The sequence below is a fragment of the Rhinolophus sinicus genome, chromosome 7 (assembly GCF_057876585.1).
Source record: "Rhinolophus sinicus isolate RSI-liver-muscle chromosome 7, RSI-T2T, whole genome shotgun sequence".
Lineage (NCBI taxonomy): Eukaryota > Metazoa > Chordata > Mammalia > Chiroptera > Rhinolophidae > Rhinolophus > Rhinolophus sinicus.
Window position 1 is genome coordinate 40,686,005 of NC_142507.1, and position 15,497 is coordinate 40,701,501.

The following is a 15,497-nucleotide window of genomic DNA, read 5'->3' on the forward strand; positions in this document are numbered from 1 at the left end:
AAAGTAAAGTCCAAATACAGTATTATTGCATATAAATCTCCTGTAAGTCGCCCCTTCCCTTTTTTTTCAGAGTCACATCTCATATTCTCTATCTTTAATCTTATGATCTAATAAAAATGAATTCCTAGTAGTCCTCTTTCTATCCTCTGTTTCTTATCTCTTTCTGGTCTTCTTTTTCTGAGATAAATTTCCACTTTTGACATACTTTTACCCATGTTATAAGGCAAGCTCAAAGATTGCCTCCTCTAGATTTGGGTAAGATGTTCCCTATCTTATAACACTCTGGACTCCTCTCAATCGCAATATTCAACGCCTGCTCCTGGAATGATGTTTACACATCTCCCCAGTGAACTGCAGCTCTCAGAGGTCAGTGACTATACAGTCTACATTTTTCTATCTGCAAGGCTGACTATACTACCTAGCCCATGGAAAATAAGCAGTGGCTGCTCTTTGAACTGAAATGAATGTAACAGAAGGAGACTGCACTCCTGGCATAGCCGTGAACTATTCTCATGGGTTTGCTCACACTACTTCAATGTCATTCTTATTCCATGAATTGTCTTACCCCTTCTCATCCGTCACTATTCAACTTGCATTCCATTGTCTCTGTCTAGCATACGTATCCTCATCCAGACAATCTCACCTTTTCTTCAAACAGAAGCCCTTAGCACTATTTCCAAGACAGCCCTTTTCACAATAAGAATCATATCTCTTTCGCTCTTCTGAGTGAGTTTTATGGACAGAGAGAGGGTGTGATTCATTTCTTACATCTTGAGCCTTTTGTACTATTTGGCACGTAATAAACATTCAGTATGTTACTATTGAGTAAATCTTTTAATTATCATATTGATTTACTAAGAACTCCTAAAGAGGATAATGTTACATAAACCATTTTATTACAAAAAAAAAGTTGTCATTAAAAGTACAAATGAATGTAAGTGATTTTAATAAATGATTAAATCTAGGATGATCTTTGAAATTAATCTAATTTTGCACGTGAAGAAACTAATGCCAAGAGAGTTAAAATTGGTTTTTGAGCCAAATCTTTTGAAAGAAGATTTCACATACTTTGGCCATCACCCACCTACTGCTCCCCCTCTCTGCATTCTATTGCTTTGCTTCTCCCCAGTTCGACCATATCTAGCTTTTTGCCCCATCCCCTCAACGGAGCAACACTTGCATGGACATTTGGTATGATGAACAAACACAAATACATATATTTTCCCAGCCATGTGTCACAGTGGCATTTTGATTATAAGGTCAAGATCTCTGCCTGAGTAGAAACAAAATCTAGTACAACATTTAGTTTAGAAATACTGTGAATTACAAGTCCAACCCCTTTCTCTTCATAGGAGTCTAAAACTATACTGTACTTATTCAATAAAAACAAATGGAATGATCAGGTTTCTTGCAATATATTGTTTCAGGCCAGAACAAGGCTTAGAGACAGCTGGAAGTACTTCTGTCTCCTGAATGTGCAGTGAGACCAACAACGGCTATACAGAAAGGCTGAGTTTCTGAATACCCATTTTCTCACAGACAGGCTAATTGAATGAGAGTTGAATTTTCTACCGGTAAGGCAAAAACAATCTATAGACATAATATCCACTATTTAATCAGACATTCACATGCGTGCGCGTGCGCAAACACACACACACACACACACACACACAGTGGATATTGTGCAGAAATAAATTATAGTAATTTCCCCCCCAAGAAACTACCAGAAGACGTGCAGTCATATTGAGAACATTAAGATAATTAATAATGAGCATTTACCACGAGTGAAACTGAGCTAATTACTATTTTCCAATTAAAAACATTTAAACAAATAGCAAAACACTTGTAATTGATCTAGAAACTTAACCTTCAAAATATGCATTTGTCCTTTTCTTGGAAAGCAAGGAAGCACATTTTTAAGAAACAGTCTCTAAAATCATTAAAGGAATGACACTTGGCCATAATTCTAAATTAAAATTATTAAGACTTTTTCTGGTTTCCATGGAAACCTAATTATACTATGCTTTCTCCTCCTCCTCCTTATTCTGTTGGCTTTATGATACCTTTACTCCAAGATTTTAGTCTCAAATAACTCTGTTTCAATACATTTTTCTCTTATTAAAAATGTCATTTTAAACTAATTTTCTATTTTTCCATATATGTATAATGAGCATGAACAAGAAATATATAAGAAACTCCCAGGATCTTGTTTCCTCCTGGATTGGGTAATGTAAAGTAGAAAAGGATCTGAAAATGGCAGGTGTTATAGGATTATCTAGTCAAATCCAGTGCTCCAAACAGCACGGATTGGTTGCCCTGAATTAACATATCACAAAACTTGGTCCCAGTTCAAAGGATGGGCTCAGTTCAAAGTTCAAGGTTGCATTTACTGTTGTTTATTCCCAGAGCAACAAATGGTGTGTTACTATTACTCAGAATTAGAAAAGGAAGCAGAGGAGTGGACACAGCTTCCCACGGCCTCTCTGTGTTCCTCTCAACCATGTCCTCAACTTCAGAGTTCTCAAAGTCTAAGTGGAGAGAGAAGTCCTCTGGGTCCAAGGATCATGGGAGCATGGGCTCTCTCTTTTTGATCTGGCGTCACCTCAGCACAGAGCATCACGCCTACTGTTCTCTACTTAGGAAACGGCGTCACAAGGCTTGATTCCCAAGATGTGGTTCTTGCAACTCTTTTCTTAACTGGTGCAGGAATTATGCTGCCTTCCCTGTGTGTGACTGACTTGCATGGTTTTTACTTATTTATTTATTTATTTATTTATTTATTTATTTATTTATTCATTCATTCATTTATTTATTTATTTTTGTTTACAGACAGGGACTTCCCAGAGAAGGCCACTCATAGACTACTCTATGACCCACAGAAGAAAATTGTACTTGTATACTTACAGGAAAATGAATCAGAGCAGCCGTATTATCAGTGGTATAAAGCCCTTTCTTACCTCAGTTCTTCTCCTATAGAGAGATGACATGGGGTGAAAAACAAAAGAAATGCAGTTCCCATGTTCTCAATATGAATTATATAAAGAGGTGAAGTTTTGGAGTAATTTTTTTTAGTTAAGCCAGTCTTTGGAGACTGCCAAAAATCCCAATTAGTGCCAAATATTATAGCATTTCTATTTTAAAGCAACGTTTGTTTTACAATAAGGCAGCGTATATGTGCTTTATATTATCTAGTTGAAAGAAAACTACAAAAAAAATGAGGTGAATTAATATTCCTGCAAACGATTTTGGAGTCCACCCCCATGAATTATTTAAAAACTTGTAATTGGCTATTATATATTTCCAAGGAATATTTTAAATTAAAAAAAAATAAATGTTCTTGCTCCAGATGCTATATTGTAAATAATATGACAGTTACTTCAACATATTTTCCCTTGTCAAAAGAAAAGAAAGAATTATATATAAATCTCCTTTAAGATCCTCTGTCTGGTAAACTGTTCTGAGTGGCTAGGGACTCAATTTATCCAGAAGAACTATTATCAATATTGAAGGACTGGGGATTCGTCCCAGATTCTCAAAAATTGATAGATTGAACCAGCTGTGTAACCAAAAGCACAAAATCTCTTCAATATAGCCAGTTTCCCCACCTATAAAGATTGCTTTCCCCATTGTCCCTGAAACATAGGCCGGTCACTTGAATTCTGCACTATTTTTTCATATTGTTTCATCATTGTTATTCTCAAGGACACCAGAGTGATAAATGTTATAACGGATGTGAAAATAGGGTATAATGGGAACACACAGGTGATGTTCCCAGCTCAGATTGTCAAAGAAACAATCTGAGGGAAAAATAGTATTTAGCCAGGCAAAGAATAGTTGATGGACATTTTAGAAAGAGGAAGAATTACATGAAAAACAATAAAGAGTTGCTATATTATAGAAGAGAAGATAAGAAATGTTGGCTAGCATTAGGTTCTGGAGGGTATTGTGTGGTTTACCAAGCCTGGACTTTATCCAGAATATCGGAATGAATCAAAGAAGGATTTAAAAAGAGGAGAGAAAATAAACACAATTATATTTCAAAACAAGAACTCTGGAAGCAATGTGGAGATTTGATTCAATCAAATTAAGACTAAAGACATAACTTAGTTTAAAACAAACTAAAATGCATTTCTTCCCCAGGGAGAAATTAGAAGTGATTGAATTAAGGCAACGGCTTTGAAAATAGTGACAGGATGGATCCCAGAAAAGTCAACCAGATTGTTGACTAACATGATGGGTAAGGTAATAAAAAATAAGAAATTCGGAATTATTCTCAAGTCATTGCCTTGAAAAACTATATGGATGATACCAGTATTCACAGAGACATAGACTCAAGGAACCAGAAGTTTTTGTTTTTGTTTGGGGGGGGATGATGAGTTTAAGTAAATTATGGGTTATGAAATAATAATAAAATTAATAATATAGACTAATCGGTATTACTATAAACTATTTTTATCTTTATCTCATTTTCTTCTCACAAAAACCTCTGTGAGATGATGATGATGATGATGATGATGATTCCATGTTACAACTAAGAAAATTTAAAAAAAACTAAGTAATCTTTTCAAGGTTACCCAGATAGTTAAATTCCATGCCCAATAGACTATTGGATATACATGGTTAAAGCTCTGAAGAGCATTCAGGCAGACCTTTACATGTAGAACTTGCTAGCTCTGTAGTTGAAGTCATTGAAGTAGACATATCCACCCAGTTGTAATGTGTAGAGTGAGAAAAACAAGGACAAATCTCTGGAATAAACCTCCCCGGTTTATATAGTCTCCCAGGAACAGATTGAATAAGCAAAACATGAAAAGGCAAGAAGTCTAGGTAGGAATCATCATTAACAACCTCAAAAGAGACTGTTGGTGTATATGAGGTGGGACATGTAAGCTTGCAAACTCATCCTACAAACACTGCTGCAAATCTCATTGCTGAATATCACTAGGGTCACCTTTGAAGTACTCCCCTTGGAAAGCTATGCACTGATGCCAGCGCCTCGTCACCCCTTCAAAGCAATTTTGGAACTCTTGTTCTGGAATGGCCATCAGAGCTGTCGTCATATTACCCTTGATGTCCTGAATGTCATCAAAATGTCTTCCTTTCAATATTTCCTTTATCTTTGGGTAAAGAAAGAAGTCATTGGGGGCCAGATCAGGTGATTAGGGAGGGTGTTCCAAAACAGTTATTTGTTTACTGGCTAAAAACTCCCTCACAGACAGTGCCGTGTGAGCTGGTGCATTGTCGTGATGCAAGAGCCATGAATTATTGGCAAAAAGCTCAGGTCGTCTAACTTTCTCACGCAGCCCTTTCAGCACTTCCAAATAGTAAACTTAGTTAACTGTTTGTCCAGTTGGTACAAATTCTAATGAATATTCCCTCTAATATAAAAAAAAAGTTAGCAACATTGTTGCAACAAGTTTGCAGACTTAATTGTCAGAACTTGTATAAGGATGGCTGAGCCATTTTTAAAGAGACCATATGAGATTAGACAGCTTAATAGATAGAGCAAGCCCATATGAGATTAGCCTTTCTCTTTTTCTTTATATTGTTTATTTTCTTAGAGCAGTTTCACATGCACGGCAAAACTGAGTGGAAGGTACAGAGATTTCCCATATATCCCATGCCCATATTGGAATTTTAACATGTTTAAATAAGTTTTTTCTAAGATCACTGAACAACTGACTAGATAATATTTTACAAATAAAAAGAAATAAGGAATACAAAGGGCAAGTAATATAATTTCTAACTAAAATTCCTTAGAAAGAAAATTCAGGGTTCAAGTCTTGAAAGTGATCGGGTTTTGTTTAGTTTTGCTTCATTTTGTTTTGTGGTTTGTTAGTTTGATAATGAGCTGAAGTGGAATGCTGAAAAAGTTCAATGGAATCTAGGAGATTAAAGAACTGAGAGGCCACGACATTAGACAAATTATTAATATGATTTTTGAAGTCATAAAAGAAAACACGTAGAAGATTCATATATTTGCATACTAGTGCTTCAATGAAGTTACGGTGTAGTTCTTGGGTGAGTGCTGAGAACAGAAACAAAGGCTGAGCAAGGTAGTGGAGCAGACTTCTGAGTGACAGCAGGTAACTAAACAAAACAATAAACCTTGCAAGGAAGCAGGAAAAATACCACCTGCTTCTTGCATTCAGCCTTCAGGAGGTAGCATCTCTACCCCTACGAGAAAAGTTTAAAAGAAAAAAGTGTCAACTGGTTTGCTATAGTTTAATAAAGACTGTGATGGCTGAAGTTGTATTTGGAGAATTTCTGCTGGCATCTCATTAGATATTTTTCTGAGCTGCTTATTTGTCAGTTTCAAAGGTGAGTTTTAATGAATTTTTACATCCCACATCCAACACAGACAGAAAAGCCGTATGTTGATAAACTTACTGACACTCAATCTGCTTATCATTGTTTCCCTTCAAACCCCAAATTGCATATGAACAGAAAAACTAATCAACTGAAGCAGAAACACAGTATCAATTAGGTGGATGCCTGGGAACTGAAAAAAGAGCAAGCAAAATTAATTCCAATCAGTTTGGAAATAAAAAATAAAAAAATGTGTAATAACTTGAGATGATTATGCCAGAAAATAGTTGTGATTCGGCAAATAATTTCTATATATGTTTTAAATCCTTCAAAGTAGTATTCACATATGTATCTTGTTATCATTTTAAAATTATGTTTAGAATCACTGTTAAGATAGTTTAGACTGTGAGACAGGAAATTGAGTTTTTCAAATATACATCTATTTCTCTTTTGTGGCTGCGATCACATGTTGAAAATATTTAAAAACTTAAAACAATTAAGAATAAACGTTTATTGAGCATTTATTAGGTACTTTATGTAATTTACGTACCTTTTTAAGTAATCATTGTAGTAGTCATTCACAACATGATGGATTTCACTGTGTTAAAGGACCTGCAAGTATCCCAGTGATGGCGGGTTCTCTGAATTACCTTCAAAAGTGCCCTATGGGAAAAGAGTAGATTTAAATGCTTAGCAAGCTGAGAGAGTACTAACCTTTGATCACCTGGATAGAACCAGGTAAGATTCATGAGGAGCTACAAACCACCAGGTAGGTGGGAGAGGAGAAATGGAAGCACAGATTCTAGGTAAGGAAAACAGAGAAAATGACCATGTCTTACTCTGCCTGGTCACCAGCCTTGCAACAGGGCCAAGACATGTTGTGAAGAAGCCTTGAATAAAATTGGAAATTTTGATTATTTCCTGGGACTGAAAATATTAACTACAATTGATTTGTTTTACCAGAATTTATTTTTTAAGAGAGTCCAGAAAATTATTGTGATTTTTCTTAAATTGCATCTTGTGAATATAGGGGTGCCAACAGAGTGGGCTTGCAAAGGCATTGAAACGAAAGATTATAGTTGTTTTCTGATTTTAACCTGTGTCTCTTTAGTCCAGCATAACAGTTATATCTACGTGTATATGTTAAATTCATTTACTTATTACAGTATTCAAGGCCTATAAAAATGACCCTGCTTACTGCCCTCACTTCACGAATTTCCAAAGTATTCTCTCCTATATCTTAGATGTATGTACAACTCCTAGATGCCAGGCAATTTTATGAGTCTGTGCTATGTCCAAGTGGTTATTCTAATGAAAGTTTCCATACCACATTGCTAAAATGTAACTTTCAAAAAATTAAAAACATGACTGTCATGCAAATGTAAAAGGAACAACTGAGAAAAGATTTTATGTAATTCATGAATTAATGACAGACTAAGTAAGACATCAAACCATTTGAAAGAAAACAGGAAAAAAAGATATAGGAGAGGACTGACAATGAAGTTCACAAACTTGTTGCAAAGATATTGCTAAACTTTCTTGATATCAGAAGGATTATTCGTTATGAATTTGTACCAACTGGACAAACAGTTAACCAAGTTTACTAGTTGGAAGTGCTGAAAAGGCTGCATGAAAAAGATTAGACGACCTGAACTTTTTGCCAACAATTCATGGCTCTTGCATCACGATGATGCACCAGCTCACACAGCACTGTCTGTGAGAGTGTTTACCCAGGAAATAAATAGTAACTGCATTGGAACACCCTCCCTACTCACCTGATCTGGCCTCCAGCTACTTTTTTCTTTACCCGAAGAGAAAGGCAATATTGAAAAGAAGTCATTTTGATGACATTCAGGACATCAAGTGTAGTAAGACCACAGCTCTGATGGCCATTGTAGAAAAATATCCATAATTGCTTGGAAGGGTGGACGAGGCACTGGCGTTGGTGCATAGCTTCCCAAAGGGTGAACTTCAACGGTGACTGTAGTGATATTCAGCTATGAGTTATGCAGCACTTTTTCTAGGATAAATTTGCGAACTTAATTGTCAGACCTCGTGTATGTGAAATATAAAAAACGGTCATTCTGCCTACACACACACACACACAGACTATTAAATTAGTAAAGCTGAAATAAATTTACATATATTCAGGACTAGTTAATATCCTATAACCCATAGGGCAATAAAATGCAATATTCACGGTTATCACGTTTGTGGATAGAAATCAATTGAATCTTTACTAGAAAAAAATAATTTTCATTCCTATGAATATAAATCATTCATGTGATTCAGTTTTCTAAATGTTAACTATTACCCCTTCAGAGTTGCAAATAGCCTAGTAAACAGGAAATCAACAAAAGATACACAGCCCTGACTCACTAAATATCACTCAACAGTCTCCTGAAAGGATAAAATTTGCATGGCTTGGACAATTTTTCCAAAACCATTAATTTCCTGGTAATCACTTGCTTATCTTTCAAATATTAGTCCAATTGTCATCTCCTCTACAAAAATGTTTTGAATGCCTCTGGGAAAACTCTCGGTCTCATTCTACCTTCAGTGTTTCCTCCGCTATATCACCTACATCATACTTTAGATGGAGAGGGTAGTCATTTTGCTTGTCTTGTCACTCTCTTCAGTGACTAATAGAACTATAGTCAAGTTGCTCTGTAACTGAAATGTCCTGGTTTGAACCCTGGTTCCATAGTTTAGTAGCTGTATAAACTCAGTCAATTTACTTAACCGGTCGGAGTTTTATTGATCTCATCTTTTAAATGAGAATAATATGTAACACAAAGTTTTATTGTGAGGAGTAAATGAGGTAAAATACATAAAACATTTGTTATAATATAGCCTCTCAATAAATAATATAGCAATGGTAGTAAAGATATCAAGAAGCTAAAAAGTGGTAGAAGGAAATGAAATTTAGTTATACAAGGTTAAACTCATGAAGTCTGAGAATTTCTCAGAATGTGTGTTCTATGTGTGACTCGGTATATTTCACTAGACCATGGGAAGATCCTTAAATCTAGGTGAAAATGTCAGTTTCGAGTCCTCCTGAAAGCAGACAGTGAAAAAGTAGAAATCATTTACTTTATTAAATTGCTAATTGCTTTGGCAAATTATGTTAATTATAATAATTCACAGAACAAATGAAGTTTCTTTAAAAATTTAGCACCTAAAGAATTTTCTCCATGTTTCTTTGTTCTTTTAGTTTATAAACTACGCAATATAAATTTCCTGGAATTGTATAATTTTCAGAACCTCCTACCCAGATTATTAACTTAACGTTTCAGAATAAAAAAATCATAAATATTTTATAGTTACCTTTACGAAAACATAGCTTAGTCAGTGATAATTTTTTATGTTAATGACTGGATAAAAACCATAATTCTACACACAAGGAATGATGTAGGATAAGTTAGAGGAGGTAGTGGTTTCCAGCAGGGTACTTCCACTCATCTGAGTGTTCCCACAAAGAAAACAGCACTATTTGAGCCAGAAAACCTGCTGTATTATTTGCTTCCAAACTGTTGGCCTGCTCATTTTGGAGGGAGAATGAACAAAATATTAAGCGTGTTTTAAAGACAGACAGATGGGAGCCTGAAACATGACAACAGGTCACTTGAATTCTTCGTGGAGGTTTGTCTCCAACCTATCATAATACCCACCATGAAACCAAGTGAAAAAATAACATCAGTATGTTCCAAAAGGTGTACCACTTTCACACAGTAGTTCGATTCCAGACATGTGGTATATAAACTAAAAACAACAAAAGAACAAGACAAACAACTGAGAAACAAAAACTCATAGACACAGACAATAGTTTAGAGGTTACCAAAGGGTAAGGGGGGAGAGGGGTGGGAGATGAGGGTAAGGGGGATCAAATATATGGTGATGGAAGAAGAACTGAACATGGTAGAAGGTGAACGCACAATGGGATTTAGAGATGATGTAATACAGAATTGTACACCTGAAATCTATGTAACTTTACTAACAATTGTCACCCCAATAAACTTTAATTAAAAAAAAAAGATTTTTCTAGGTTGTTGTAAATTGAGTCATATTTTAAAAGCACTGGAAGGACCGATGATCCAAAGGAATTCATAGATCAGTGTTTTTATAATGCAAACGTTCAATGACTTTCCCCTCTTTTTCTAACTCATAAACTCGTATTTTCATAGCACAGAACCATGAATTGGCTGATCAGGTTATTTGTTCGGAATATTCTACATTCTGATACCACATTTCGCAATACCACTATCTAACTATGTACTGTGTTATCTTGCATAATAAATATCTAACACATTGAGTGCTTGCTTCGTGCTAGACAGCATACACTGTGCTTTATATAGATTATTTCATGTGATCTCACAACACACAATGAGGTCCATCTTTTATTATCTTGATTTTACAGGAAAAAAAAGAAACAGAGATGAGGTCATTTGCCCAAATGAAAAGATGGAGCCTGAACCGTGTACGGTCAGTGTGGTACCAAAGCTCAAGTTCTTCAGCGTCTACCACCCAGCTTTCCTTTCATCTTAAAGAGCCTGTCGTCACTTTAATACGTGAAAAAAGAATTTCTTCATTAAATGCTCAACATAAAATTCCTCATTTTCAGTGGCCAAGATAAGTAAGTGTAAGAAAAAACCATATATTTCTCCTATAATCTTAACAGGAATTTTAAATGCCCTTCTTTGGAAGTGTGGAGGAAATAATGTTTACTTTTAGTTTTTCATGAAAGGATTTGGGTTGCTTTGACTCTGAATTTGCATAAATGGAAAATACATTTAGAAAATTGTTAAATGTATTAAATTCACCTACTACTGGTGGGTCCGATTTTCAGGTATAATGAAACTTTCCAGAGAGCAAATAATGAGATGAATGTGTGTTCTCAAAATAAACAAGGCCCACAGAGGGTCAGCTTGATAGAGTCCTAGGATATCTCATCAGGATGGTCATGGTTTCATCTCAATCTCATTTATTTCTTCTCACCACAAATACTGCATAATTATGTATTATCTATTCAAAGGAGTAAATTAGACATCCTAAAATAATGACTAATTAACATAACAATCATCTCAGTATTTCAACTAATAATCAAGAAATTTTGTTGAAACCTAAAGGGATTGCAAGAATGAGGTCAAATACTAGAAGAGGTGTGGGTAGGTAAGTAGCTTTCAGTGATTATATCCCCATCCTTCCCAGCTATTTAATTTCTGTTTTTACTAGCCCTGCTATGAAATAGTAAGCAGGAGATATGACTGTCAGCACTGCTTTGACAGTAGGACTATAATCTAACAAGCAGTGAGAAATTGTCCAAAGATGGGTTGTAGTTATTGGAGGGGTGAATTTATCGTCTTGAATGAAGATCAGTGAAATTTAATCTTCTAGAAGCCAAACTTAAGGTGTCCTTTTAGACCTTAAAGGTAAAAAGACTCACTTATGCGTTATAACCTCTGACATTTTTAAACTTTGCAAACAAAGTGAAAAAACAAACACAAAAAACCAACAACAGAGGTTTGTAAGCGGACCCATTACTAGAATGGAAAAATGAATACTACGAGGAATTTAAAAGCTTGTTAAGAAAGCAGCGGTTAATAGCATTAGTTTATGACTGAGTGTATCATGTGTGATGATCAAAGTATTTTAAACTTTGGAGGATTAACATATTAAAATAAGAGCTAATCTAGCTGTTTTAATTGCCTAGTCAATTATCCAATTATTTAAACTGGATAACTAAGTTTTAGAACTAAACCTTTCTTTCCGACTTGAGCACAGATCCTAGATTAGTGGTTTAAAACAGGCAGTTCTGTTAGGCTGCTCTTGTAAATGTGGAATCTTCCACATCACAAACTGCTTTTGTTGTTTAATAATTCTACAGGTGAAAGAACTGTGGATATGTGACACTGTGAGAAACCATTCTATTCCTCTTTTCTCCCAAAGAGATGAAACCTAAACAATTCCACATCCTTTTGTCATCTTAATTTACTCATTGACAATAGGACATTTTCTGTCTTCTTGCTAAAAGTAATTCCTAAGCCTTAAAAACTAGCTTCCTTTTTCATGGCACAAAAAGGCCATGTCACTTAGAAACCAATCATTAAGAGCTGAGTGGATGTTGCCCCACCTTCAAAGACTGATGAATCACAGTGAAGATGGTGTCCCTGTAATGCATTCTCTCCATCACAGTCCATAACATAACAAAAGCAAGAAGAAAAAAACAAAAAAAAAAACTAATGTCCTTTACATGGATAAAATATTAGAAGGTGCGTCACCTTTTTTTCCCCCTACATTACGTATTCCAAAAAGAAAAGTGAAATCGGAGTGACATTGTAAGCCAAAGTAATGGGAATGTGTCTGCAATCAAGAAAGGAAAAAAGAAAAAGAAAGAAACAAGCTTTTAAAAATTATAATTACAACTAATGCATGCTGGGATTCTCAAGCTAGAATGTGCATTGTGAAATAATAAAATAAAAAGTATTTCCTTTCATCATCACCATCAAAGTATACACAGCTAAGAAATTTGCCATTAGATAAAAGATTAGCAGTGAGACCGATTTCTCTGTTTACATGATTAAGTGCCCTTGTGTGGTCTAATGTATGACTGGAGATACCTCAGTCTCTGAAGGTCAGACTTTGAGAATACAAAGTAACAGTGAGGAAAAAGATAAAAGCTTGCCTGTGGCAAAAACATTTCATAGGGAAAGAAACATCTGGAAGTAACTGTCGTATTTATGGGACTAGAATCTACCCCTAAGTATCTTGTGGCAACTCATAGACAAAATGCAGGTATTAAAATGAATAATGTCTTCAAATCTTTACTGAGAATAGATTCTTTACATGACATGAAACAATTGTCAGTAATTTTTATGTAGCCTAGAAATACACATTATTGATCAGAAACAAGAAGAAAAATACAAGTCATTGGTATCTCATTGCTTCTGAAATTACCACAAATTTAGTGGCATAAAAAAATGCAAACTTATTATTTTATAGTTCTAGCGGTCCACAGTTTAAAACCAGTGTGTAATCTGGGCTGTGGTCCTTCTGGAGTCTTCATTGGAAATCTGTTTCCTTGCCTTTTTCAACTTGGAGAGGCCACCTGCATTTCTTGGCCTGAAGCTCCTTCCTCACATAACGCCAACTTCTTTCTTCTGTCCTCATATCCCCTACTCTTCATTCACCTCTTGTCGCTCTCTTATAAAGGCCATTTTAATTACATTTTGAGCCCACCTGGATAACATAGAATCATCTCCCCACCTCAAATCCTCCATTTAATCATATTTATTAAGTCCCTTTTGACACAAGGTAGTATACCGTATTTTGCCGTGTATAATGCACAGTTTTTGCCCAAATTTGTGAGGGAAAAATAAGGATGAGCATTATACATGGGTAGTACTAATTCCTTATCTATATAAATGTTTTAAATTATGTTATTTATGCGTATGAGTTAAAAAGTGTAACTCTAGAAATTAATAATGATATCCCTATGCAAAATAATACCCTGGAATATAATAATCAGTTTTGTTGAACTTACGACGAACTTGCGATAAGGAAGAGCTCTTGGCTTTCTATGACGTGTAAATATCATAAATTTGTTACTGGTACATAAATTTTTTGTACCTTGTATCTGTTTTTGTGTTTTGTAATTATTACGTAAAATTTATTGTACCATAATATGTTAAAAAATAAATGCTGAAATTCCTTTATAATACAAAAAACAAGTACCTAAATGTAAACAAATAAAAATTTGAATTAAAAAATTAAAACGAAAGGTAATTTTCCCTGAAAGTTTGAGCCAAAAACATGGGTGTGCAATATACACCGCAAAATACGGTATTCTCAAATTCCAGGGATTAGGATGCAGTCATCTGGGTTAGGGAGAGGGGGATTAATATTCAACCTACCACAGTGTACCCTCTGCCCTCCAGATATTCACATCCATCGCAAATGCAAAATTCATTTGCCTCATCCTGGGATCACTTGACCCCAAAAGTGTCAACTCAAGTCCAAAATCTCAGTAAGTCTTATCAGTTAAAAAAAAAAAAAAAAAAAAAAAAACCTCACAATTTTTTTTTTTAAATTTATTGGGGTGACAATTGTTAGTAAAATTACATAGATTTCAGGTGTACAATTCTGTGTCACATCATCTATTAATCCCATTGTGTGTTCACCACCCAGAGTCAGTTCTCCTTCCATCACTCCTCTCCAACACTTGTTACTATTTGTCTTGTTGATGATAGCCATTCTGACTGGGGTGAGGTGCTATCTCATTGTGGTTTTTATTTGCATTTCTCTGATGATTAGTGATGTTGAGCATTTTTTCATATGCCTATTTGCCATTTGCTTGTCCTCTTTGGAGAAATGTCTCTTCAAGTCATCTGCCCATTTTTCAATTGGGTTGTTTGTTTTTTTGTTGTTGAGTTTCATGAATTCCTTGTATATTTTGGATATTAGCTCCTTATCGGAGGTACTGTTTGCAAAATTTTTCTCCCATTCAGTTGGTTGCCTCCTTATTTTGTCGATGGTTTCTTTTGCTGTGCAGAAGCTTTTAAGTTTCATATAGTCCCATTTGTTTATTTTAGCTTTTACTTCCCTTGCCTTTGGAGTCAAATTCATAAAATGCTCTTTGAACCCAAGGTCCATAAGTTTAGCACCTATGTTTTCTTCTATGCAGTATATTGTGTCAGGTCTTATGCTTAAGTCCTCGATCCATTTTGAATTAATTTTGGTACATGGTGACAGATAGCAGTCCAGCTTCATTCTTTTGCACGTGGCTATCCAATTCTCCCAGCACCATTTATTGAAGAGGCTGTCTTTTCTCCATTGTATGATTTTTGCTTCTTTGTCAAAAATTATCTGTCCATATTTATGTGGCTTTATTTCTGGGTTCTCAATTCTATTCCATTGGTCTATGTGTCTGTTTTTCTGCCAGTACCAGGCTGTTTTGATTATTGTAGCCCTGTAGTACAAGCTAAAGTCAGGGAGTGTGATACCTCCAGTATTGTTCTTTTTTCTTAAGATTGCTTTGGCTATTCGGGGTCTTTTGTGGTTCCGAACAAATCTGATTTTTTGTTTTATTTCTTTAAAAAATGCCTTTGGGATTTTGATGGGGATTGCATTAAATCTGTATATTGCTTTGGGTAATATGGCCATTTTAACTATGTTGATTCTTCCAATCCATG

General features: G+C 35.1%; 1 long non-coding RNA gene across 3 annotated transcripts in view; it reads right to left on the bottom strand.

Annotated features, from left to right (window-relative positions):
• LOC141568474 (uncharacterized) overlaps window positions 1–15,497 on the bottom strand; it is a 145,333-nt gene that overhangs the window by 83,666 nt on the left and 46,170 nt on the right. For all 3 annotated transcript variants that reach the window (XR_016021740.1, XR_016021741.1, XR_012491619.2), the window contains exon 4: window positions 6,860–6,972. This is a non-coding gene — a long non-coding RNA (uncharacterized LOC141568474). The remainder of the gene's footprint in view (window positions 1–6,859; window positions 6,973–15,497) is intronic.